Genomic DNA, 26,286 nt, shown 5'->3' with positions numbered 1-26,286 from the left:
CCACAGCGCCAAACCACCTTGCACCGTGCTTCATGTGTGGCGGCAGCGGCCGGTCCGGACGAACACCAATGTTGACGTCACGAGGCGCCCGACCAATCACAGGCGGAAACGAGGCACGCAAGCTGCCCGAGTCTGCTGCTGCACTTTTCGTCGAAATAAAATCTGTTTGCGCTTTCTGTCGCTCAATTTCGATGCGATATTCGGATTCGGAGGGTTGAAAACCATAACGTACAGCTCTTCAATCATTTTTTCTGGAAAACTCTTCAACTGCCCTTTAATTATAGGGATACTTGTTCTATGTCGAAGCCTGGTTCGGGAACTTTGATCGTCGAGGTAGATGCGGCAGAATCCGAGGGGACACACGCATTGCTGATTTCCACAATTTCCTCGATGTACGCAATCGTCGTACCCTTGTTAATCCACTTGAACTCGCTTTCCCTTCGTGCAGTCGAGCGATTCCTCATGCACCGCAATTTTCACGGTTGAATTACAGACATTGGGCTCCCTCAATGTCGCCTAGTACGTCTTCGGGTGGTTCGGTGCCGACAGAAATAAGAGTTCTGGGACGAGGCGAGGTGCTCAGTTTATCTTCGAGCACAATCAAGGAGTGACGACTGCGACCGCTCTCCGTGGGTATCGCTTCATCTTCCGTGAGTGTTATCGATTTAGACTTCAGGTCGATGATTGCGCCATGCTGGTTCAGCAAGTCCATGCCGAGAATGACGTGTCGTGAACTCTGTTGGAGGATAACGAAGGTGGCAGGGTAAGTCCGGGCATGAACGGATTTTCTTGCTGTGCAGATTCCAGTCGGCGTTGTGAGGTGTACTGTAGGGGTCCGAATATGAGGGTCTTCCGATGCAGTCTTAACTTTCTACAACTGGGCGGCGATGGGTCCACGCATGCCCGAGTAATCGGCTCCTGTGTCCACTAAGGCGCTGACTGCGTGGCCGTCGTAAAGCACGTCGAGGTCAGTGGTTCTTTGGCTTGCGTTGCAGTTAGGTTTTGGCGTCGGATCACGACTACGTCGCGTTGACCTACGGCTGGCGCGTGGCATCGTAAGGTCGTCTTTTGTCGGCGTATTCTTTGCTTCCAGAGTTCGTCGGGATGGCGGCGTCCCGTTGAAATGTCATTGAGGCATGATTTTCGGCGTCTTCATCAGCGACGGAGAATATTCGTCAGTTCGGCAAACAGCAACCGCACCTCCATCGGCGAATGCTTTTCGTTTTCCAGATATGGGCTCGCAGACCGGCCCCGGGCTGGGCCACTGTATGGTCGGCGTTGCGGCAACAGGCCTGGTGAGGCCGAACGGGATGGTCGTCGAGAACTCCACTGAATGGCGGCAAGGTAGTCGGTGATGTCTCGAGGGCGCTCACCAAGCTGTTGAAGCGGCGCGTTAACGGCGAACCCTCGTAGTGCCATTTCGCGGTATGGGCATCGGCAGGAGATATATGCGGCTTCCCCGCAGTGATAGCACAGCGGACGATGGTCGGGAGCGTGCCAAATGTCCGTCTTTCTCGCGTAATTGCGCTGGGCAACGGGTGGGCGTGCTGGCGGCGGCGGCGGTGGACGACAGAATTGCTGAGCTTCAGGGCCTTGGCACGGTCGCGTAGGGGGACCTTGACGGCGGGCGACGGCGGCATAGGTCATTCCTTCCCGCTGGGGCTGCTGTGATTGTGGTGGCACCTCAGGAACCCCACGCGATGGCTGAACATCTTTTTTGACGATGTAGGTGATTGAAGCCACTTCAGGCTACGACCTTGGAAAGAGCTTCTGCAGTTCCTCGCGAACGAGTCCTGTGATGGTCTGTCGCAGGTAGTCACTGCCGAGTGCTTGATGGTAGGTGTTGTTTGCCTTCGGCGGTCGGAGGTTAGCCTTGTGCGCATAGCGAGCGTCTTCCAATAGCTGTGGCCTCGGAAATAAATTTGGCAACGGTCTTAGGCGATTTGCGTATAAATCTCGAGAAAAGCTCTTGCCTCAAAAGGCGCATCAGGAAGCGAACTTTTTCTCTTCCGACATGTTTGGGTCGGCGTGTCGGAATAGGTGAGTCATCTCCTCCGTAAACATCGCGATGTTTTCGTTCGACAGCCGCATGTGGGTTTCCGGTAGAGCTTGGGCTTGCTCTTTGCGCAGGACGCTCGTGAACGTCTGCAGGAAGCCGTTGCGAAACAGATCCCATTAGGCAGGGTTGAGTCTCGGTTCTCAATCCACGTCCTGGCGGCGCCTTCTAAGACGAAGTATGCATGCCGGAGCTTATCGTCGGAGTTCCAGTTGTTGAATGTAGTGACCCTTTCAAATGTTTTCAGCCAGTTATTCTGGTCTTCAAATGATGATCACCCGAAGATCCGTGGCTCCCTGGGCTGTTGCAGTACGATTCGGGACGCCGGGGCTGCCATTGGGGTTGACTTGGCGACAATCTTCCCTATCGTCTCAGGCAAAAGTCCATGCTCCGGGGGCCGTCCGTGCAGCCTGCGGCTACCTCGATGGTTCTTGGCGACGTAGGTGTTGCCTTCCGCGTTCGGGCTTGGGTCACGGCTTTTTGGAGGCGTCCGGCACATGATGTTGACGCACCGCCTCCAGATGTCACGTAGTAGTGATCGTAAAGAACCCAGTAGCAATACTGCCTTTCGTGCCTTCTATTTCTCTCTCTATCTCTGTGTGAATGAAGAAACTAACTTTTATTGGGTGAACCTGTGGGCCTGAAAAGAGGCTACACCTAAAGCACAACGATTGCGGCGAACGCAGTCAGTGATCGTCGAAATCTGATCTGCCGATCAAGCGCGTCGGCTTTTATACACGAGTTATCGAAGGTTCCAGAGTAATCGATGGTGCCCGCATGTGTTCCAGAAAGTTCTACACAATTGGCGTCACACATGCAATCAGATGATACAAGCTTCGGTGACAACATAAGCATAGATAACATTCGAGAAACTTCCGATACATGAGGGCACGCCCGGCGCTTAGCGATAACATTTTTAGACGGTGAAAAGCGCTCCGCCGAGAAAGATAAACAAGTCCACTTGTCAGTGTAGTCGTTGTACCACACTCCCCTCGCTGACAAACTCGTGGTTGTTCAGCGCCGGGCAACATGCACCCTCTACTCCCGTCTTTGCGGTCGTCGCAAGCTCAAACCAGCACATGCTGGGGATCGCCTCGACCGTGCAATACCAAAGCAGCATCGCACTAGTGCGTCTATTCTGCAGGGTGCTTGGCAGCTCTCTGGACCAGCACTCATCTTTATCCAATCCGTCTGAACAAGCGGATAGGACAGCCTGAGCCCCATGTCGGGACAGCCCAACATCGCAACTCCATGCCTATATCTGGCATACAGAGCTTTCCCTCCACCCTCCTGGCCATTCGTACTCCCTTTCTTTGCGACGGGACTGAATTGGCGCTCCTTCCCGTTGTGCACCCGGTGACTGCCCAGTTTGTATGTGTGTGATTATTATTGATAATAATAATATTGTTATTAACAATATTATTACGATCACTACGACCACATTAAAGGTGACACGTAATTCAAAAAATTTCTGGAGCTTCATGCGCTCTCACTCATATAAAGTGAGAGCCGAAGATGTATGTCTTCTTGATAAAGATGGTGAAGTTGTCTCGAACACTGTTCATGGCTTTGGAGAACATTTATTTTCAGCATATGGCGTAAGCGATGCTTCAAGTAACTCTCCTTCTCAGGCTGGCAAGGTTTGTAGTCTAACAGTCAATGAATAGCTTGTTTTAACGTGTATGAAGCGCCTCAACGCTTCCCTTTCGTGTGGTGCTGATGGTATTCCTCCTGCCCTGCTTAAGACCTATGGAAGCCTACTTGCCCCTGTTCTCGCAAGCATCTTCAATAGTGTCACGGGCATAAAACCATTTACACGGTGTATATACAAGGCGTATATAAACAGCAGCCGAGAATCCCGAGAAACTGTTGCCACTTCGTCGTCTTGACCGTCGACGACCTTGTTCTCTTTTCCCACCGTAACGTGACCCCCGGCAAAAAAGCACCATCCCGGTGTTTCAGACGGGGCCGTCTGTAAGGGCGAAGGAGGTAAGGCTTAAGCCGATAGACGTGTACGACGTCAGGTGATGTGGAACCGGCCGAGTGGCATGACGGCGGTCTCGGGGATTATCTCGTAAGTGACATTGGTCACTTCACGTAGAACACGGTAAGGGCCTTTGCAGCACGGAAGGAGTTTCTCGGAGAGCCCCACTCGGCGGCAAGGGAACCAAAATAGCCGAAAGAGCCTGGTGAAAATGTGTGTCACAATGGCGGCGATTGTAAGCGTGTCCTTGAGATTCCTGTGATGCCAACAGACGAGTACGGGCAAGCTGGCGCGCATGGTCAGCGTACGCGATGGCGTCGCTGGCATACTTGGTCCTCGAATCCTGTATCAAGTGAAGTGTCCAATGGCAAGACAGGGTCACGACCGAGGAGTAAGTAAAAGGGGGAATACCCAGCAGTGTCGTGGCGTGATGAATTATAGGCGAACGTGACATAAGGGAGCGCCACATCCCAGTCCTTGTGGTCGGGTGAAACGTATTTCTATAGCATGTCATTAATGCTCCGATTAAGCTGCTCAGTCTGGGCATGATAGGAGGCGCCATGCACTCAAATGATATCCCAGAGCAGGAAATCTGCGAAGTCTGTTTCGCAGCTCGTGGGAAGTGCCCGAGTAATGCCATAGCGCGTTGCGCAGTCAGTAGCGACAGCGATCCACTTGTTGCCAGCGCTGGACTCGGGGAAAGGGCCAAGGAGATCCAAACCCACGCGAAAGAATGGCTGAGGTGGAATGTCGATTGGCTGTAAGTACCCGGCAGGAAGCGTTGCTGGCTTTTTTCGATGTTGACAGGGCTTGCAAACAGCTACATGGCGTCGTACGGAGCATGTGAGGCCGGGCCAGTAGAAGCGGCGGTGCATGCTGTCGTAAGTGCGAGCAAACCCAAGGTGTCCGGCAGTTGGGGCGTCATGAAGCTCCTGAAGCACGGTTAAGCGGAGTTGTTGAGGAACGACAAGAAGGAACGAAGGACCGCCAGGATGAAAACTGCGTCGGTACAATATCCCGTCGTTGAGAGCGAACTACCGCAACGATGGATCAGTAGGAGCAGATTCCATTGGGTCAATGAGGGTCCTCAATGTAGCGTCTTGGCGTTGCTCGTTGGACATGTCCAAAAGCTGGGAAATGGAAACACTTGCTGAAGCGTCCATGTCGGCGTTAGTGGGCATGTGTATAGTGTAACGGGACAAGCAGTCGGCATCCTTGTGTAGCGACCAGATCTATACACCACCGAATAAGAACACTCTTGTAGCCGCAAAGCCCATTGTCCAAGCCTCCCAGTGGGATCTTTTAAGGACGAAAGCCAACACAGAGCGTGGTGGTCCGTTACAATGGAAAAGGGCCTGCCGTATAAATAGGGGCAGAATTTCGCCACTGCCCACACAACGGGCAAACATTCGCGCTCGGTAATAGACTAGTTCCGCTCCGCAGGTGACAAAAGACGGCTCGCGTACGTGATTGCACGTTCATGGCCGTGTTGAACTTGTGCCAAACCGGCACCGATTCTTTGAACGGCACCGATTCTTTGAAGGCGAGAAAAGGCCATGGCCTGAGAGGATTACCATGAAAACGGCAAACTCTTCTTCAGGAGATCTGTGAGAGGGTGAGCTATGTTGGCAAAATTCTTAACAAAGCGGCGGAAGTAAGAGCAAGGACCCACGAAACTTCGGACATCTTTTGCGGAGTGTGGAACAGGGAACTCTTTCACAGCGCGAAGTTTCTCTGGGTCCAGTCGGATGCCAGTCGCATTGACGGCATGTCCAAGAACTGTAATCTCACGATGGCCGAAGTTACATTTGTTGGAGTCAAGCTGTAGACCGGCCTTGTGAAAAACGGCAAGTACAGCTGAAAGGCGTACAATGTGTGCTGTATGAGAGCTAGAACACAATAACATCATCTAGGTAGCAGAGAGAAGTCGGCCACTAGAATCCTTGGAGTAATGAGTTCATCATACGCTCAAAGATAGCCGGAGCGTTGCATAGCCCAAAAGGCATAACTCTCAAGTGGTACCATCAGGCGTTATAAAGGCGGTCTTTTCACGATCTAGATAATCGACAGCGATTTGCCAATATCCGGACCGTAGGTCGATGAGCGAAAAATACTGTGCACCGTATAGGCAATCGAGGACGTAATCGTTATGAGGTAGTGGGTAGACGTCCTTCGTGATGTGGTTGAGGCGGCGGTAGTCGACGCAGAATCTCCATGAGCCGTCCTTCTTTTTGACCAGCACAACAGGGGACGCCCAAGGACTTGAAGATGGCTCTATGATGTCTTTCGCTAGCATCTTGCCTACTTCCGTTTTGATGACGTTACGCTCCGAAGCTGAAACTAGGTAGGGTCTCTGATGGATCGGTGGATTATCGCCTGTATGTATGCGATGTTTGACAAGTGACGTCTGGCCTAAGTGTCGGTTGTTCAGGTCGAATATATCCTTGTAGGAAAGCAATAGACTGCAGAGCTGTTCAGTCTCCGCAGGAGTGAGATTCGGGGAGGTCATTTTCCTAATGTAGTTGTCAGTACACTTGGCAGACCGGAAAGGCTCATAGGAAGCGTCGACGGCAAATGTCTCAACGCAACTAAAGCATTGATTGTCGCCAGGGTGATACCCTTAGGCAGAATTTGCTTAGCGAGCCCAAAATTCACCACAGGGACGTACGTGCGATTGTCTGTGACCCTCAGTATTGTATGTGGCAAAGTAACGCTTTGGACGAGGAGGATGATAGTTATGGGAACGGAACCATCGGGAACTGGCGTAGAAGGCGACATTTTGATGTACGTTAAGACCTGTGGTGGATCGTGAACAAAATTAGTCTGTCTTAGGCGAATTTCGTGTGGTGTTGGAGGAACGTCCAGCAGAGGCAAGTCAAGACGCATAGTACTTGAAAAACAATCGACGAGCGGTGAATGTGCGGAGAGAAAGTCTAGGCCTAGGAAGAGGTCATGGGGGCATTGGTCAAGCACACTGAAAAAGACGACAGTATGGCGGCCGGAAATGCTCACACGTGCAGTACACACTCCGACTACGGTCACCGTGCTACCGTCGGTGATTCGGACGAACCGAGTAACGGCAGGAATAACAATTTTCCTTAAATGGTGGCGTAGGTGGCTGGTCATAATCGATATGTGTGCTGCGGTATCTATGAGGGCTGTGACGGGTGGGCCATCAACTTTGATGTCAAGAAGGTTATGTCTCGTAAACAGCGTCAAAGGATGATTTCGAGGCAAATCCGACATTGTAGCACCACCTCGAGGTGCCGCATTGCCAAGTTTTCCTGTTGGGACGGACCTGGGTAGGTCGGCGATGGCGAGCGGTGAAGCTGGGGCGTACGTGGCTGGCGCCGTTGAGGCGAGGGCGAGTGACCACAGCGGCGAGTCGAGGTAGTGGCGTCGGAAGCGTCGTAGAAGCGACGGGGTGAGGAACTTCGGGGCGAACATGAATTCCGGAAGGTGTTTCGAGAAGGGGACGGCCAACAGCTCCGGCAGTGATGGGAAACGTGACCGATTCGGCCGCAACAGAAACAGATCGGCCTGTCGTCAGGTGTACGCCAGTCCGTGGGATTCCCGGTAGCGTAGGAATAACGGGCACATTGAACTCGACTGCGATAAGACCGAGGCGTAGGAGAAGGGCGGGTGTCAGGGCGACTCAAGGAGCAGGCGCTGGGAAGACCCAAATTAGCGATTTCCTGGCGAACCACGGACTGGATGAGCGATATCGTCTCAGCAGTGCTGTTCCAAGACGTCTGTTGAGGCGAGGCAGGAAACGCTGCTTCGTCTTCGCGGCGTAGAAATCAGGTCACATTTTCGCTTGGTGGTTGCGAGCTAGATTGGTCGGTGGGGTAGGTACAGGAAGAGGTCGCTCTAGTATTTGGAAGCCGTATAAACTGATTGTATATATGGTGACTCTTCGCCTGCTCGAAACGGCGGCATTCCTTCATGATTGCGTCCACAGTCGATAAGTTTCTGGAGACCAGAAGGTTGAATGCGTCGTTCGCGATGCCTTTCATAATGTGTCTAACCTTGTCCGCCTCTGGCATGGACGTGTCGATCTTATGGCAGAGGGCTAGGGCGTCCTGAATGTAGAATACAAAGGACTCGGTAGCAATTTGGGCACAGGTGGCGAGTTGTTGCTTGGCGGCTAGTTGTCGACTGGTCGGTTTGCCAAAAACGTCGGGAAGCTTTTCTTTGAACAAGTCCCATCTGCTTAGCTCTTCCTCGTGAGTGTAAAACCATGTTAGCGGTGTTCCGTCGAGGTAGAACACGACATTGGCCAGCATTATGGTCGGATCGCACCTGCTAACGTTGCTGACGCGCTCATACATCTTCAACCATTCTTCTACGTCAACACCGTCGAGGCCGGTGAACTTGCCGCGCTCTTGCGGCTGAGATAGAGCAACGTACTGGGTATGCGTAGTCGGCATTGCAGCTGCAGATGCGGTGCCTTCTACTGGAAGCATAGTCCCAGGCTGGGTGAGACATCCGCTGCGGAGATCTGTGGCGAAGACGCGTCACGGGTATGTCACGATGTCAGGGGCATAAAATTATTGACACTGTGTATTTAAAAGGCGTATATAAACAGCAGCCGAGAGTCCCGAGAGGCTGTTGCCACTTCGTCGTCTTCAACGTCGACGACCTTGTTCTCTTTCCCCAAGGTAACAATAGTTTCCTAAATTTAGTATGTTTTCCGGAACTTGGAGGGTAGCATGGATATTGCGCGTGCACAAATCGAGTGCTAGAAGTGCAATTTGCTAACTACCGGCCTATATCTGTTCTCTACGCTGCGTAAAAAGTGGTTGAATCGCTATAGCATTTCCTGCTTTCTGTTAGTGCTAAGAATATTTTAATAGATGAACAGCATGACTTCGTATGCCGACGGCGTAAAGCTATTTAAGACTGTCTACGGTGTTCACTACTGCAGTGACCGCCAAAAAGATTTTTGCACTCAGAAACTGGTGTGGAAAGAATAAGGTACTTTTAAATGCTTCCAAAACTATGGTAATAATTTACGCATAGAACACACAATGCACAATTTTCGTACAGACTTCGGGATGCTCCACTGCCCGTGGTCAATGAAATGAAATATCTTGGTGCGTACTTCGACAAAACGCTAAGCTTCTTTTCACACGTTAAATATGCACAATGTGCCCTTCACACTCGTGAAATTGTATGTAGTGTAGTGAATCATTTCCCCTCACCTGTTCTGTTTCTGAAATTGCATTCCGCTGTCTGCCTTCCTACTGGAGCATGCCTGTGAAGATTTGGTGCAACGTGCAAATCTAGTTACGGCATCATTGAACGCGTCTAGAATAAATTGACATCTGTCTTCAAGCACCGCTTTTGCCATTCTGGCGACTATAGTCCAGCCCTCTCAGATATACTTCAACTCACAGCAAACTCAAGACATTTATAAATCTGATCTTTTGTTCCTCTATGAGGCGGTCCATTATACATTCCCCAAAGCTTCTTGATCATGTGAAATTTTTCGTGCTGCAACAGTATACCAGGCAACATTCCGCATTCTCCACCTGGCCTTGTTGCATTAAAGACTGCCTTATATATGGCTCGACTGCAAAAAAATACGTGCAATAAGAATTGTGCCTGTATAGACATATTTCGAAATTCATTCCTTGTGCTTTGTAAACATGCAGATAATCATGTTGTATGGTTAACACCCTCTTAAGTATTGGCGTTTTCTTTTTCCTTATTTCTTTTTATATCTCGCATGGTTTTCTCCATAACATTTGTGCTCCATTCTACATTTTCTCTCACATATTGCTCTTTAAATGCACCAGTACAAAGGCTCTCGAACTGTTCCTGGGGACTATAATAACGATTTCATTGATGGAATATTATTATTATTATTATTATTATTATTATTATTATTATTAATATTATTATTATTATTATAGTGTACATTTGGGTTTCTTAAGTACTAAGTGTTATTTCAGTGCAGTAGCTTTTGTGCAATATTGTTGTAATGTGACAATTCTTTAAAGCATCAGTTAGGACAGGGAAATAAAACGCAATGTGCCTGATGATATGCATTGTGCAAATAATTTCTTCTCAGGTTTAATAACGGTTGGATACCATGTCTAGTGTTGTGGCAATAAATAATTTGGCACAACAATTATTGTGTGCATCACAGAACAAACTAAACGTCTATCAGAATGAAAACATCATAGTAGGATGAAAACAATAAACAAACCGGTATTTTTTATTTCTTGTGCGGCGACTTGTGTAGCGTTCCTAAAGTGATTTCCTTCGCCACATATGTAAAGAGGCGGGTGTCGTCCCCCATTTTAATCTCCTTCACCTAGTCTCTTCTTCCTCCTCCTCTTATCACTCTTCATCGTCTTCTATGACTCTTCTGGAGCAGCCACTCCACTACACCGGACTTCATTGTTCCCACCTCGTGGTGCAATATTTGAACACAAGACTGATGGAGGCGTACTCTGTTTGCCCAGAGTCTCCCAAGTACCAGATGATCTTCAGGATGTCACGTTACGAGGCAGTCTTGCTTGCTTGAAAGGGTCCATAAAACTTGTCGTTGGAAGTGCCACTGCCTCTCCGTACTAGAACGCGGTCGCCGGGTAGAATGTCCGGTATGTCGCTGCTGCGTCTTCTGTCAAAATTTCTCTTCATTCGATCTTTATATGCCTCGTTTCGTTTCGCACTTTTCTTGCTCTCAGAAAGCTTTAGGTTATTAAGAAGGCCCAGTTGGCGATCCGCTGGAAGTATAGACACAGTCCCTCAAGAAGCGAAAAGAGGGCTAAATCCAAGACCACTCGTTCAAGAACGGTTGTGATTTCTCAAAGCGGCTTCAAGGCAGCATTTCCAACCACCTGCAAAGTTCGGGTACATTTTTTATGTACTGATTCGCGTCTCGTATAGCACGTTCCGCGAGGCCATTAGCAGCTGGGTGATATGGTGAACAAAACTTCATTTTCATTCCTTTATCTCCCCCCCCCCCCCCCCTTTGCAATTTTTTTGCTCCGAAAAGCAGGTCCATTATCGCACACTAAGACCTTTGTGTCTCGAAAACACCCAGCTTTAAGAAGAGCGATGACGCTGTTGGCGCCTTCCTTTCCTGCTCTGGCCATAAGCATACTTGTACATTCATCAATAGCCAGCAAGAAAGCTTGAGTTTTCCGGACGCTTTCTCCTTTCTTTCTGAGCTCCACGAAATACAAATGGACGACTCCAAACGGTATACTTGAGTGCTCTGCGGTTCTCATTATATCTGTCGGCTGCCTGAACTTGACTTTATTTATGTGCCACAGATGGCACATTCGGATGTAGGTTCTGGTATCAATCTTCATACCTGGCCACGTAAATCTCTTGAGCAGTTTATTGTACGTGCGCCAGAAACCATCATGCCCACCGGACTCTGGGGTATCATGGTAGAGATGCTGTATTTTGGGAGCCATTGTGGCTGGAACATATTTGCCATCGATAAAGTTCATTTTTTCGGTGCCCTCCGAAGCTTCATGTGATTGATTTCCTGAGGGTAGTCAAATGTGTTCGGTACGAACAACCTGGACAGTGCATCAGCGTCAGTGAGTAGAAGGCTGGGGCGATCTGAAATGACGAAACCAAAGTGTCGGAGATAGTTTACCCATCTAGCGATGCGTCCGATTGGTTGTGTCATGCCAAGAAGCTGAGTCAGTGCCTGGTGATCCGTGAAAAAGGTGAATGTTGTGCCTTCGAGGTAAGTTCGCAAATACTGCACAGCTTTCAAGACAGCCAGCGCTTTGTTTCTGTTGTATAATAGTTGATTTCAGCGGGCTTCAGTGTATAGCTGTAGTACCCGACTATATAATGATTTTGGGGGTTCGACTCCGTTGATTTTTGGTAGAGAAAGGCGCCGGTCGCGTAATAGGAAGCATCTGTATTCAGCACAAGCGGCAAGGAGAAGTCTGGAATATGTAGAATAAGGTCCGACGAAATCATTTTCACAAGTTCACCGTACGCAATCTCACGCTCGTCATCTCACTGGTAAGGTATGTCTTTCTGCGTCAAACATGTGAGATATCTCGTCTTAACGGCATAGTCTTTCATGAAGGACCTGAAACGTCCGGCCAGACCTAGGAAAACACGCAGTGAGTGTATATCATAGGGCTTCACCAATTTTGAAATTCTTACAATCGTTTCCTGCTTTGCACTTTTCCAGGACCCCTCAAGACCTCTTCCAAGGAACACCAGTTTTTCTTGGAAGAAGGCACTTTTTTTCAAGTTCACTTTGAAATGTGCAAGACTGAGAGCGTACAAAATGTGTTAAATGTGTTTCTAATGTTCCTGCTTTGTTTTCGAATAAATAATGATATCATCAATGTAAACATTGCATTCATAGTTTTCTGAAACCATGCAGGGGATTCCTTTCAGTCCAAAGCTAGTCAATTATACTCATGTAAGTCGAATGATGTGATGAGCGCAGTGTACTTTTTCGTTTCTTCAGTCATTGAAATATGCCAGACGCCCTTGCAAAGAGGTCCACTCTTGAAAACCAAGGAAAACCACCGGTCTCCTCAATTATGTCATCAATACTCGGCATTGGGCAAGGTATCAGCTCAGTTTGCTGATTAAGAGCTCGGTAATTTGTGCAAAGACGGAATGTTCTGTCTTCTTTCGGAGCGATAGATGTAGGCGATGAAAACGATGACACTGACGGTCGAATGATGCCAGCGTACACCATTGCCTGTAGCTCCGCTTTCAGCCATATCTTCATTTCTCGTAACATATTATACGGAGTTCTAACCACTGCTCTGCCTGCGAGGTCGTAAGGAACCGCATGAGATTTTATCGCTGGTGGATAGTTACTTTTACAGAAAAGCTCTGAGAATTCTGTTTTTATGTAATCCTCACAGCAAACTTGTTTTAGGTGTCCAGGTACCTCTAGCTTGTTCTTTCTTGTTAAGTTGTCTTCCATCAAGACCTTGTCATCCGAGTAGATGTTCATCTAACTTTCTCATATTAGGGCGGGAGTACAGAAAGTCATAACTTACATCCGGCAATACTAACACGTCTGTCTGAATGCGGTGACTTTGACATTTAAGAACTACACTTGCCCACTCATTACGTGAGCTCACAGTGCCATCGTATGCCTGGACGTGCAGCGCTCTGCCACTATGCAAGTGACTGACGTGCATCAGACTCTTATTTATTATAGACACAGAGGCTCCATTGTCCAGGAGTGCTTTCATTTCAATGCCATCGATCTTGACAGGGACGCGAAGCAAGCAATTGGACATTACGTACACGGTATCATACATTTGAGGCTTGTCATCGACACTGATTTATTTCTGTGCCAACAGTTGACGTACAGTCAGGGCTTTTAGTGTGGCACGCTGACTTCTCCCCTCCACACAATCGGTAGGGGGATACGAACTTATGTGTTGGGCTGGGTGGACGAACCCTTCCTTGATAGGCAGCGAACCCATCTTTTGCGTTCAGCTCACTTGAATAGGGAATGTCTTGTTCTGCAGGCGTCTAGTTCTTGCGTCGATCCCGTTGCTGGTAACAAGAATTGTGTGCACTGCAGAAGGTCTTCAAATGTCACTGGAGCTTCTACCTGAACTTGGTTTCGTACATCAACGGATAGCCCTTGTGTAATCAAAGCTGTAACGGCAGGTGATGTGACCTTAGGTTCCGCTTCCTACAACAAACGGCGTTTTCGAGTGAGAACTCTAGTAAAGAACCACATTAGTATGTAAAGCGTAGAGCCGCATCCCAACTTTCAACAGGGTTCAATGGAAAGCCGCCAAAATGTTTCTTTTCCAATTGTTCCAGCAAGCTGGTAGCTTATGCAACTACATGTCATACCACTTTCTAGCGGTGGACCTGAGGTAGCGACGCATATTCTGAATCTTCCCATCGTCAGAGAGCCACCCATTCTTCTCACATGCATATTCGTAAAACCAAAGCCAGTAGTTGGGGCTCGCTGATCTTTCCTCGAATATATCCGGTTCCCCAATGTGCCGTTCGAGGTTATGCAACCTCAGCAGAGTTAACATAAGCTCGCTATGATGCGTCATCTGTCGTTGTTGCTCGATTACATTCAGACTAAGGCAAACCTCAGCCGAAGTTTGCTGCTTAAAGAGACACTAAAGCGAAACAATAAATCAGCTTAGGCTAATGATGCATTGCTTGAGAAACCCGCAGGCAGTCATTAAAAAAATTGTTTGATTATTATATGAGAAAATGAAGGTCCAACTATCAGTATTTGAATTTCGCGCCAGAACCCCAGCGCCAGTACGTCAGTGTGACTTTGGGTGAACGAAGAATGCCACCCACACGTTCGCTTCGACGACTGCGTCAAAATGTAGCATTCCTAAAGTGATTCACTTAGACATACATGTAAAGAGACCGGTTGTCTCTCCCCATTTTAATCTCCTTCCCCTAGTCTCTTTTTCATCCTCTTCGTATCCCTCTTCATCGTCTTCTATGACTCTTCTGGAGCAGGATGCTTCAGAATTAAGAAAAGGCAATAAAAGTCTATGTGCCTGATTATATGCATTGCGCTAATAATTTCTTCTGATGTTGAATAATGGTTGGATACCGCGACAAGTGCTGTGGCAATAATTAATGTGGCAGAACAATTATTGCGCACTAAACAGAACAAACTGACTTTCTCAATCAGATCATAGGAGGCTAAAAACAATAAACATACCGGCACGTTTTATTTCTTGTGTGGTGACTTGAAGTGTATAAATTGTGAAAATAACCTGTTTGTATATATATATACATATTGTGAGCATTATTCATACGCTTCATATTCTCACCTGTACACACTCATCATCACCGTTATTGGGCTTAGTGGTGGGGCTCTCACTCGAGAGAATGAAAAGGAGGCTGGCTGCCTAAACCTCGTCTCAGAAGTGGTGGAGTGTGCTGCCCGGTTCCTTAGCCCTCTCGCTCACCTCCAGCTTCACCTAAGCTACATCCCTGGAGCTCCGCTCGGGTCGCCGCCTCTGCCACCTGCACTCAACCATGTCGCAAGACCAGCAGACTAATACCACGACATCCACCTTGCCTGCTCCTGCGCGAACCCCTTCTTGGACAGTCAGAAGGATCCCCTCAGAAGGATCCACCGGTGTTTGCTGGGCTTCCCGGTGACGATGTTGAACACTGGTTGGAGCTATACGAGCGCGTGTGTGACTTTAACCACTGGAACGAATCAGCAAAACTTGCTCACGTCGCCTTCTACATAACTGGCGTTGCGAAAACTTGGTTTTATATTCATGAGCTCGATTTCGTCAACTGGAGCGCCTTTAAACACCATCTACGCCAGATGTTCGCGAACTCGTCTGTCCGCTCCGATATCGCCAAGAAGAAGCTTGCTGAGCGTGTTCAGCACTCGGGCGAGTCTTACACTTCGTACATAGAGGACGTCCTCGCCCTCTGCCGCCGCGTGAACACCTCAATGGCAGAGAGTGACCGTATACGCCCCCTGCTCAAGGGTATTGGGACTGCGGCATTCAATGTTCTTGTAGTGCTGAACCCCACTACCATCGCAGACATCATCAGTACGTGTCAGCGTCTTGATGAGCTTCATATGCTCCGCTTACACACTGACACATGTGATTTCAAGGCGTCCAAGGACAGCGAGCTACGTGCCTTGATTCGCTCCATCATCCGTGAGGAACTGCACGCTCAAGCTTCGTCAAACCCTCCTGAGGCCCATCTGAAGTCTTCTGGTGGCGGCCTACGCCATATCGTGAGGGAAGAGATAGCTGCCGTGACCTGTCCGCAAGTCCCGAGCCCGCACCCTATCCTTACGCCAACTTACGCTCAGGTTGCCTCTATAGTGCCACCCTCCCAGCAGCCACCGCAACAGGCACCGGTACCGCACATGTCTATGAATCCCATCACTACAAGACCACCACCTGTTCCGTCTTACAACGCATGGAGCCCACCTCGACCGGTTTCTTACTACTGCAGCATCCGTGGCCACATTTCAAGGTTTTGCCGACGCCGTCAGCAAGATGAAAGACGTGGCTATGACGGTTTTGAAAGAGACGAGTTTTCTGGCCCTGTACCACGACGTCAGCGTTCTGACTACGATTATTATCCACGACGTTCCCCATCTCAATAGGACTTCAACAATGCAGGTGCATTGCGTTTCCCGCGTCGTCACTCTCCATCACCGATGCGGCGCTACCCTTCCCCTCTACGACCGGCTACTTCGTCCTCCGATCACCGCCCGGAAAACTAAATGGTGCAGCTGCAGGAGGGAAAGCTGTATCATTTGGACAACGTGAAACTCCTCCTGAGCGCCCGTCAAATGTACTTTTGGTGTGTGTTGAAGGTGTCCGAATCGAAGCCTTGGTTGACACAGGTGCATCGCTTTCTGTTATTAGTACTGACTTGTGTTCTCGATTGCGGAAAGTGAAGACGACGTATAATGGCCCTCCCCTTCGTTGTACTAATGCAGTTCTTGTTCAGCCCTCCAGTGTTTGCACTGCGCGCGTTTTCATTGATGGCATCCTTCACCACATTCAGTTCGTCGTGCTGTCTTCCTGTACCTACGCGATGACTTTGAGATGGGACTTCCTGTCCTCCGCCTCACCTTTCATCTCATGGCGTCAGCGAACTATTCACATGACGGACACTGAATCTTCGTCCGCTGTCGATGCTCATAGTCTACGTTTCGTCATGTCTACCGACTGTTTCATTCCCGAGGGCAATATGCGTATTCTCACACTGACTTCCAACACTATTCTTAATGGGGATGTGATCCTTGCACCGAGCGGTCACTGCATTTCTGGTGGGCTTAGCCTTACTCCTAGCCTGGTGCGGTTTCAGGACGGTAAAGCGTTAGTCGTTTTTGGTAACCCTACTTCTTCACCAGTTGTGCTCTCCCAGTGCACTACTGTGACATGCTCTACTGACACCGAACTCCTTTCTCTGGTACCGCTTCACACCGAATCGCCACCTTTGTCTATCACAACTGATGATCATACTGCTGCCGCTGCTTTGACGGCCGCGATAAATCCCTATCTGACCGCTGCACAGAAAGACCGTTTGGCGCTCCTGCAAAAACACAGCGCCTTATTTGACGTTCACTTTAAGCTTCTACGGCGCACTTCCGTCGCAGTACATCGCATCGAAACCGAAGGCAGTTCGATTGTACGCCGCCGCCCGTATCGCGTTTCTTCCGCAGAACGGAAAATCATTGCAGATAACGTTGATGACATGCTCAAAAGAGACATCATTCGGCCATCGTCCAGTTCTTGGTCGTCTCCTGTTGTGCTGGTTTGCAATACGGCTCTGTACGATTTTGCGTCGATTATCGAGCCCTTAATAAGATCACGCGTAAAGATGAATACCCGATGCCAAGAATGGACGATGCCATTGACTCCCTCCAGGGTGCGGAATATTTCTCTAGTCTAGACCTCCGATCCGGATTCTGGCGAATCCCCATGCACGAAGCGGACAAGACAGCTTTTGCAACCCCAGATGGACTTTACGAGTTCAACGTCATGCCCTTCGGTTTATGCAATGCTTCTGCAACATTTGAACGCATGATCGACAGTTTTACGTGGCCTTATATGCAAGATCTGTCTGTGCTATTTAGATGACGTCGTTATTTTTCTACAACTTTTCGTCAGCACCTTGAGCGTTTGGACGAAGTTTCCACATGCATTTCCAACGCTGGACTCCTACCCAACACAAAGAAATGCTATCTTACCAGAAAGAACATTAAAGTGTTGGGCCACCTTATCAGCAAAGATAGAGCTCGACCAGATCCCGAAAAGGTTGCTGCCGTGCTTCGCTTCCCTCGCCCTGAAAATCAAAAACAATGAAGAAGTTTCTTGGGCCTACATCCTACTTCCGCCGCTTCAGCAGTCATTTTGGTGCCGTGGCGTCGCCGCTGCACAAGTTGCTCGCTCACGTCGGGCACTGCTTTGCCTTGGACAGACAACTGCGAACTTTCTTTTCAAGCCCTCAAGCAAGCATTAACCACCGACCCTGTCCTCTGTCACTTCGATGAGAATGCACCAACTTGTTTGCACACCTATGCTAGTGGCCATGGGATCGGTGATGTCCTTCTACAGCGTGATAGCACCTCACGAGAGAGAGTTGTTGCCTATGCCAGTCGCGCACTAACGGCTGCCGAAAAGACCTACTCGATCCCAGAACAGGAATGTCTCGCAGTAGTTTGGGCGATCAATAAATTTCGACCATATCTTTACGGACGCCACTTCACGGTCATAAACAACCACCATGCCTTATGCTGGTTGTCGTCAACCAAAAATTTGTCTGGACGCCTTGGTCGCTGGGTGGTCCGCTTACAAAAGTACGATTTTGACGTTGTCTACAAGTCTGGGAAAAAGCATCAAGATGCCGATGCGCACTGCCACTATTATCTTCGAGTACATCTCTCCATTGCTCGCCACTTGATGATGAGACTAAGTCGCCACTCCCGTTATTACCTCTAGCGGTTACTGACACGTTATCTTCCAATCGTGTCACTCAGCTCGCCTTGTGTCAACGTTCTGACCCCTACTGCAGCAGCATTATCCAACGCCTGTGCGGAACTACTTCTGCACCAAATGCCAGAATACGTCGACAACTGCGACTATTTAAGCTTGACAATGATGTACTGTACCGCTACATTTACAGCTCCGACGGACACCGCTGCGTACCTATTCTTCTACGGTCGATGCGCACACAAGTCCTTGAAGCCTTTCACGACGATCCATCTGCTGGTCATTTGGGTTTCCACCAAACATACCACCGCGTTAGGAGCTGTTTCTGTAGGCCATGCATATCTACTTCTGTGGCCACGTACGTCGCTTCTTGCGTCCAATGTCAACGGCGGAAACGACCGACTTCGCCTCCTGCTGGGCTTTTACAGCCCATCCCATGTCTCGAGACACCATGTGCCATCGTTGGGATAGACCAAGTCGGCCCTCTGCCCATAACGCCGGCAGGTCATCGATGGATCGTGACAGCTGTTGACCAGCTCACACGTTACGCAGAGACCGCTCCTCTACGCTCTAGTTCGGCCTCCGACGTTGCCACCTTCTTTCTAGATGCCATTTTGCTGCGCCATGGTGCACCTCGTGTGCTGTTAAGCGACCGCGGCAAGAGTTTATGTCAACAATGATCGCACAAGTACTCGGAGCTTGTGGCACAGTTCATAAGACGACATCCGCATATCACCCACAAACAAATGGCTTAACCGAGTGATTTCATCGCATACTAATAGATATGATATCAATGTATATCGGGCCAAACCACGACAACTGGGACAAACTTTTACGTTTTGTGACTTTTGCTCATAACACCGCTATCCAATGAACTACGGGTTACTCACCTTTCTACTTAGTTTACGGCCGTTCACCGACATTCACCATGGACGCCGCTTTCTTCAATGCCCCAACTAACGCCTCGGCCAGTATACCCGAACAGTTCGTCTCGAGACTTGAGGAATGCCATCAACGTGCTCGCTTTAACACAGAAGTCAGTCAGCTAGATCAAAAGCAACGTTACGACATCTCTCGTCGCGACGTCTCCTTTCGTCCTGAAGAGGAAGTGCTCCTTAGGACGCTCATTCGTACACCCGGTTTGTCTGAGAAGTTTGAATCTCGCTTCCTTGTACCCTACATTATTAATGAACAAACATCCCCCGTGAACTATCGCGTTACTCCCGTAGACGTTTCTTCGCACCATCGTTAACATGGTTCAGAGATCGTTAATATTCCGCGCCTAAAACGATTCGTTCAGCGTTTCCCTCCTGGCTAAGTCGCGGCCTGGCTGGCCGCTTGCGCGCGCGGGAAAATTAGTGTGAGCATTATTCATGCGCTTCATATTCTCACCTGTACATATTCATCATCACCGTTTTTGGGCCTATTGGTGGGGCTTTCACTCGAGAGAATAAAGATGAGAGGCTGGCTGCCTAAACCTCAACTCACAATATATATAAATATATATATATATATATATATATATATATATACAAACAGGTTATTTTAACAATTTATACACAAGGCACCACACAAGAAATAAAACGTGCCGGTTTGTTTATCGTTTTTAGCATACTATAAGTGTATAAATTGTGAAAATAACCTGTATATATATATATATATATATATATATATATATATATATATATATATATATATATATATATATCATATTATGCTAATACACATTACGACTAGGCAAAGGGAAACGAAAGACACCTATGAAAACCCTCCGGTTCTCAAGTTTGTAGTACCTGACGGTACGTCATTTCCTTATTGTCGAGAAAGATGGACTTGATGTTGAAACCAGTTACAACAGAACATGGCCTTTACAGAGTGAAAACTTTTCTAGCACTACACTCAATGCGGCTCTATGTGAAAGCCTCCCGATGCGGTGCTGTTTGAAGAGAACCTAGAAAAGTAAATGAGGTGCCACACGCGGAAGATTAGACAGAAATAAGAATCAGGAGGAGACAACCTACGAATATGGTAAACTTGGGCTGTTTTAGGTGGTTTTTGGCAGTGCTACAGGTGTTTCAGTACTATTTTGCAAATTTTCTCAGAACCCAGTTTCGCGCGTTTTTTTTTTTCATACACCAAACGCATAATTATATTTGTAATAGAGGTATTATAATGATAATTTGCATACCTAATTCTTTCCCAGTTTGCTATGGAATGAGCTACCAAATATGAAATCGTGCGAAAGCTTTCTATATGATATTGTCACGTAGCAGTGATGGTGAATAATACAGCTGTAAAACCGTGAATGGCAAAACTAACTATTTATTGGGCGAACTTGTGCCCACAAAAGCAAGTTACACTCAAAGCACAGCAACAGCGGCGAACACGGTCGGTGATCGTCTGATCTGCCCGTCAAGCGCGTCGGCTTTTATGCGCGAGGCATCGGACGTTCCAGAGAAATCGCTGGTGCACGCGTGTCATCCACAAAGTTCTACACCATTCGCGTCGTGCATCAGATCACAAAACGTTCGGTGACAATAGACAGCGGATAGAACCATCGATAACATTCCGGAAGCTTCCGATACATGGAGGCGAGTCCCGCGCTGAGCGATAACATTTGTTAAGCGCGGAAAAGCGCTCATTCGTAAAAGATAAACAGGTCCACGTGTCAATATGACATGGTGGCGCAGGTGTTGGCAAAGCGGTCCTGTAGACAGACGACGCATGGGCAGCGAGCGCAAGCGCTGATGTCCTTATCTTGTGCCCCACTGTTCCTTCAAAGGTAAAAATAACCTGTTGCAGCAGGCCTACATTCTATAATACAACGTATTTTTTTTTACCTAAGAGAAGACACAAATCACTAACTTAATATGTGTTTGAAGCTCAGTGTACAGCAGGCTGTTTTAGGCCAGACTTAGACAGTTAACGCAAAATGGTCGAGCAGCTGTGCGCCCCAGCGGAGGAGCGAGAGTCGGTGCGCGTTGGAGCTTGTGCCCATTTTCTCGAACCGACGTGAAGTGACGCGTTGGCTTGTCGGCGCGCACTGAAGCGTGCCGACGCATGCGAGTGCGTTAAGGCCTCATTTACACAGCCGTAAAGCGTTCCGTCGTGTCACCGTCACGGCAATGGTTTTCTTCATGGGATAGGGTTTCCGAGTGGTATTCTCCGCAATGATGGGTCTCCGGCGACGTGCAGCGGTGCTCTAAGTTGCCGTCGCGAGCAGGATGATGGAGCCCTACCCCTATAAAATGGATCAATCAGTAATTAAGAAGCCGCCGCGAAATACAGCTATTTTACAAAGCTGAAGCTGGCAACAGCAGCGGCTAGCGGATAGGCTGCGCAAATGTCACCTTACCGCGTTTGGTTGGTGTTGGAGAGCAATTTATTCTTACTTTATGCAAACATTACACTAACGTAAAATTATTTGCCAGATTCAATGCATAATTAGGTTATATTTCTCTAGATTTAGGCGAACGTGGGACCGGTTAGTCGACACTGTACAAAAACGTGCATTCTGTCGTCGTGACCGGTGCGGTCGCCTATTCGTACATCTCTCCGTCGCGCCTGCTATATATATATATATATATATATATATATATATATATATATATATATATATATATATATATATATATATATATATTGTGATATATATATATATATATATTGTGAATATATATATATATTGGATACAGTTGTGCCTCCGTTATCCGCAACGTGTGTTTCAGTCGCCTGTTTCCCCACCACCGACGGAACGTTTGACGCTACCGTGGAGCCCGTTCACCTGAGTTGCATCAAGAGGAATGTACTGATACCGTATTGCACGCTGTCAGTTGTTCAGGGACGCACCAACTTATGGGCCGTAAACTGTTCGAGTGAACCTGCAATACTACCACAGGGTCTGAAACTTGCCGCCTACCATGAAGATCACGTGCTATCGCTCGCCATTCTTACAGAGGCCCTTGATTCTGCGGATGAGCGCCATTTCGCTAATGTCTGCCCTGCGGCGCACTCCTCATTTCTGACTATGGTAAACAAGTCGCTCAGCACTAAGCAGCGTCACGAAGTGGCGAATATTCTGCTAAAACATGCCCGACTGTTTGACTTCTTCCAGCAAGAGGGACCACCATTGTTTCCTCCTTCTCGTATACACCATCGCATCGATACGGGATCTGCCCAACCGCTGCGACAGAAACCATACAGAGTCTCACCGTCGGAACGCAAGGTGATCAATGACCAAGTCCACGAAATGCTAAATAAGAATGTAATCCAAGAATCCTGTAGTCCGTGGGCAGCGCCAGTGATCCTGGTTAGAAAGAAAGATGGTACATGGCGATTTTGTGTTGACTACCGCCGCCTCAACACCATCACTAAAAAGGACGTATATCCTCTTCCGCGTATTGATGATGCTATCGACTGCCTCTCATCAGCGTCTTACTTTTCGTCTGTTGACTTGAGGTCGGGGTACTGGCAGATTCCTATGCACGAGGCAGACAAGGAGAAAACGGCATTTGTAACACCAGATGGACTTTTTGAATTTAATGTGATGCCGTTCGGGCTCTGTAATGCGCCTGCAACTTTCGAGCGCTTCATGGACAACATCCTGCGTGGTTTGAAGTGGGAAGTATGCATGTGCTATCTAGATGATGTAGTGATTTTCGGGCGCACGTTCAGTGAGCACAACGCACGTCTCGATCTTGTGCTAGACTGCTTGGACAAAGCGGGTTTGGTGCTCAACTCGAAAAAGTGTCATTTTGGAGAGCGCCAAACACTCGTTCTGGGACACCTAGTGGATAAGGACGGTATACGGCCTGATCCAGCGAAGACTGCTACGGTGGAAGCCTTCAAGCAACCTCGCCATGTAAAAGAGCTACGCAGTTTCCTAGGGCTTTGCTCGTACTTCCGCCGGTTTATTCGTGGATTTGCCAACATCGCGTATCCGCTGACATGCCTCCTCCAGAAGGGCGTTCCCTTTGAGTGGACTCCTGAATGTGAAGCTAGTTTTCGTGAGCTGAAGTCTCGTCTGACGTCTCATCCCATTCTCCGACACTTCGACCATGCGGCTCCCACAGAAGTTCATACGGACGCTAGCGGTATTGGCATCGGCGCCGTCCTTATTCAACGCGTCGACACCAAAGAACACGTCGTCGCCTATGCGAGTCGTTCTTTAAGTAAGTCCGAGCGTAACTACACCGTTACAGAGCAAGAATGTCTTGCAGTTATTTTCGCAGTACAGCGCTTCCGGTCGTACCTGTACGGGCGCCCCTTCACTGTGGTGACAGACCATCATTCTCTCTGCTGGCTGGTTAATCTCCGTGATCCGTCGGGCCGGCTTGCGCGTTGGACACTCCGTTTACAGGAATATAACTTTACCGTTTCTTATAAAAGCGGCCGCCGACACGCCGACGCTGACTGCCTCTCGCGCATGCCGCTTCCAACGACGGACTGCGACGCGGACAACTTCGACTGCTATATCGCATCACTGGAGCCGGGATTTCCTGATATAGATACCTTCAAGGTCGAGCAACAAAAAGACAGAACTTTAGAACCACTGCTCATTACTGCAAGGCAATCAGCACCATCCACTCGTTTCTGTGTTCGTGATGGGGTTCTTTACAAAAAGAACTATTCTACTACAGGCCCACGATATCTTCTGGTGGTCCCGGAGAGTCTCCGTGTCTCCGTCTTGCGCGCTATGCATGACGATCCAACATCTGGACATTTGGGTTCTGCGCGAACTCTCTACCGCCTCCAAGAAAGGTTCTACTGGCCTAAAATGCGCCAGACGACCGCCCAGTATGTGTCCAGCTGCAGCGAGTGTCAACGTTATAAGCGTCCGACGAGTGCTCCTCCTGGTCAACTCCATCCAGTGCCACCCCCCAGCTCTCCCTTTGAGCAAGTTGGCATCGACCTCCTCGGTCCTTTCCCGCGTTCATCCGATGGGAATCGCTGGATTATCGTGTGTGCCGATCACTTGACACGCTACTGTGAGACAGCTGCAATACCATCGGCTACTGCAACCGAAGTGTGTATTTTTCTGCTGCGTTTTGTCATTCTCCGACATGGACCTCCCAGAGTCATCATCAGCGATCGTGGGCGGCAGTTCACTGCAGACGTGGTCGAAGAGATGCTTCGTCTATGTGCTTCAAGGTTTCGACATTCCACCCCGTATCATCCCCAAACAAATGGCCTTACGGAACGCACGAACAGAACTCTTACTAACATGCTGTCCATGTATGTCGAGTCAGATCATAAGAACTGGGACAGCGTGCTACCTTTCATTACGTACGCATTTAACACCTCAAAGCATGAAGTTACGGGCTACAGTCCCTTCTTTCTTCTCTACGCTCGTCCGCCTCGTTATACACTAGACACTATCTTCCCGTTTTCCAGCCACGATAATCTTTGTATATCAGAGACAGTCTGTCTTGCTGAAGAAGCCCGACGACTTGCTTCATTACGCACTCTTGTTTCACAAGACCGCTCGAAGGCACGCTGCGACCGCCGACGCCGACACGTGATATATGACCCTGGTGATTTAGTGTTGCTCTGGAAACCAACCAGGAAACGTGGACTATGTGAAAAACTGCTGGCCCACTATGTTGGACCCTATGTTATTACGGAGCGCATCAGCGAATTAACCTACCGCATAGCACGTCTCACATCAAATGGCCGACGGTCAGCAAAGACTGAACTTTCGCATGTCGCCCGTTTAAAGCCCTTTATTTCTCGACAGCCTGTTTGACTTGCCCGGCGGGCTTCGTCTGCGCGGAGGGAAATGTGACGCTCTTAGGTGCATAGTGGGTTCACGAATGTGACAGCGCTTAGGTGCATAGTGGGTTCACGCTTCAACAAACAGTATGTGGGGGCACCGAAGGTTAGTGAACGAGGACGACGACGTGTGGCTGGCTGGCTGAGTCTCGACAGGCGCTCAGTTGACCAAGGCCATCGCTTCTAACTCTACCCGGCTTCGAAGTAACGCCTTTTGTGGGCGTAACAATATATATATATATACATACACACACACACACACACACATCCCGCGCAGATGCGTTGGGCAGAGGCGAAGTTTCGGCGTAGCGTGTGAGATGGTCTATCGCCACCATCAGCCAGCGGTTGCCATCTGAAGTACTCGGAAGGGGCCCATAAAGATAAACTCCGACCCGGTCAAAGGCTCGTACTGGAGAAGGCAATGGCTGCAGTGGAGCAGCTAAGGCATGAGGGGCATTCTTGCGGCGTTGGCAAGCGAGGCAGGAGCGGACATATTGGCGGACGAATCGGTACATCCCGCGCCAGTAATAACGAATTCGCAGGCGCGCGTATGTTTTTAGTACTCCTGCATGTGCGCATTGCGGGTCATCGTGAAACGGTGCAGATATGTCCGAACATAGATGCCGAGGAACCACGAGTAACCATTTGCGCCCGTCCGAGAGGTAGTTACGGCGGTATAGGTGCCCGTCACGAACAGCAAAGTGGTGTGCATAGCGACGCAATGTACGGCCAGTAGAAGGCGCTGATGGGTCTGACAAAAAAGCCAGCATAGCAAGAATCCCTGGATCCTTCTGCTGCTCCGAAAGCATATCCGTGGAGGTGAGGGAGGACTTGCATATTCGTAATTTCTGATGATTGGGCTGGCCTGACACTGGGGAGTGAGACAAGGCATCCGCGTCTGAATGTTTACGGCCAGAGTGGTACAGCACTCGAATATCATAATTTTGGAGGCGAAGCGCCCATCGAGCGAGCCGGCCTGAAGGATCTTTCAAGGACTACAGCCAGAAGAGTGCATGGTGGTCCGTGATGACGTGGAA

The 26,286-nt window shown here is 48.9% G+C and overlaps 1 protein-coding gene across 1 annotated transcript in view; it reads right to left on the bottom strand.

Annotated features, from left to right (window-relative positions):
- Positions 1-26,286, bottom strand: part of LOC129387073 (uncharacterized) — a 258,084-nt gene that overhangs the window by 145,971 nt on the left and 85,827 nt on the right. The window lies entirely within an intron of this gene.

This window comes from Dermacentor andersoni, chromosome 2, assembly GCF_023375885.2.
Source record: "Dermacentor andersoni chromosome 2, qqDerAnde1_hic_scaffold, whole genome shotgun sequence".
Lineage (NCBI taxonomy): Eukaryota > Metazoa > Arthropoda > Arachnida > Ixodida > Ixodidae > Dermacentor > Dermacentor andersoni.
Note: the sequence above shows the minus strand (reverse complement) of the source record. Positions and strands in the feature narration are given on the sequence as shown.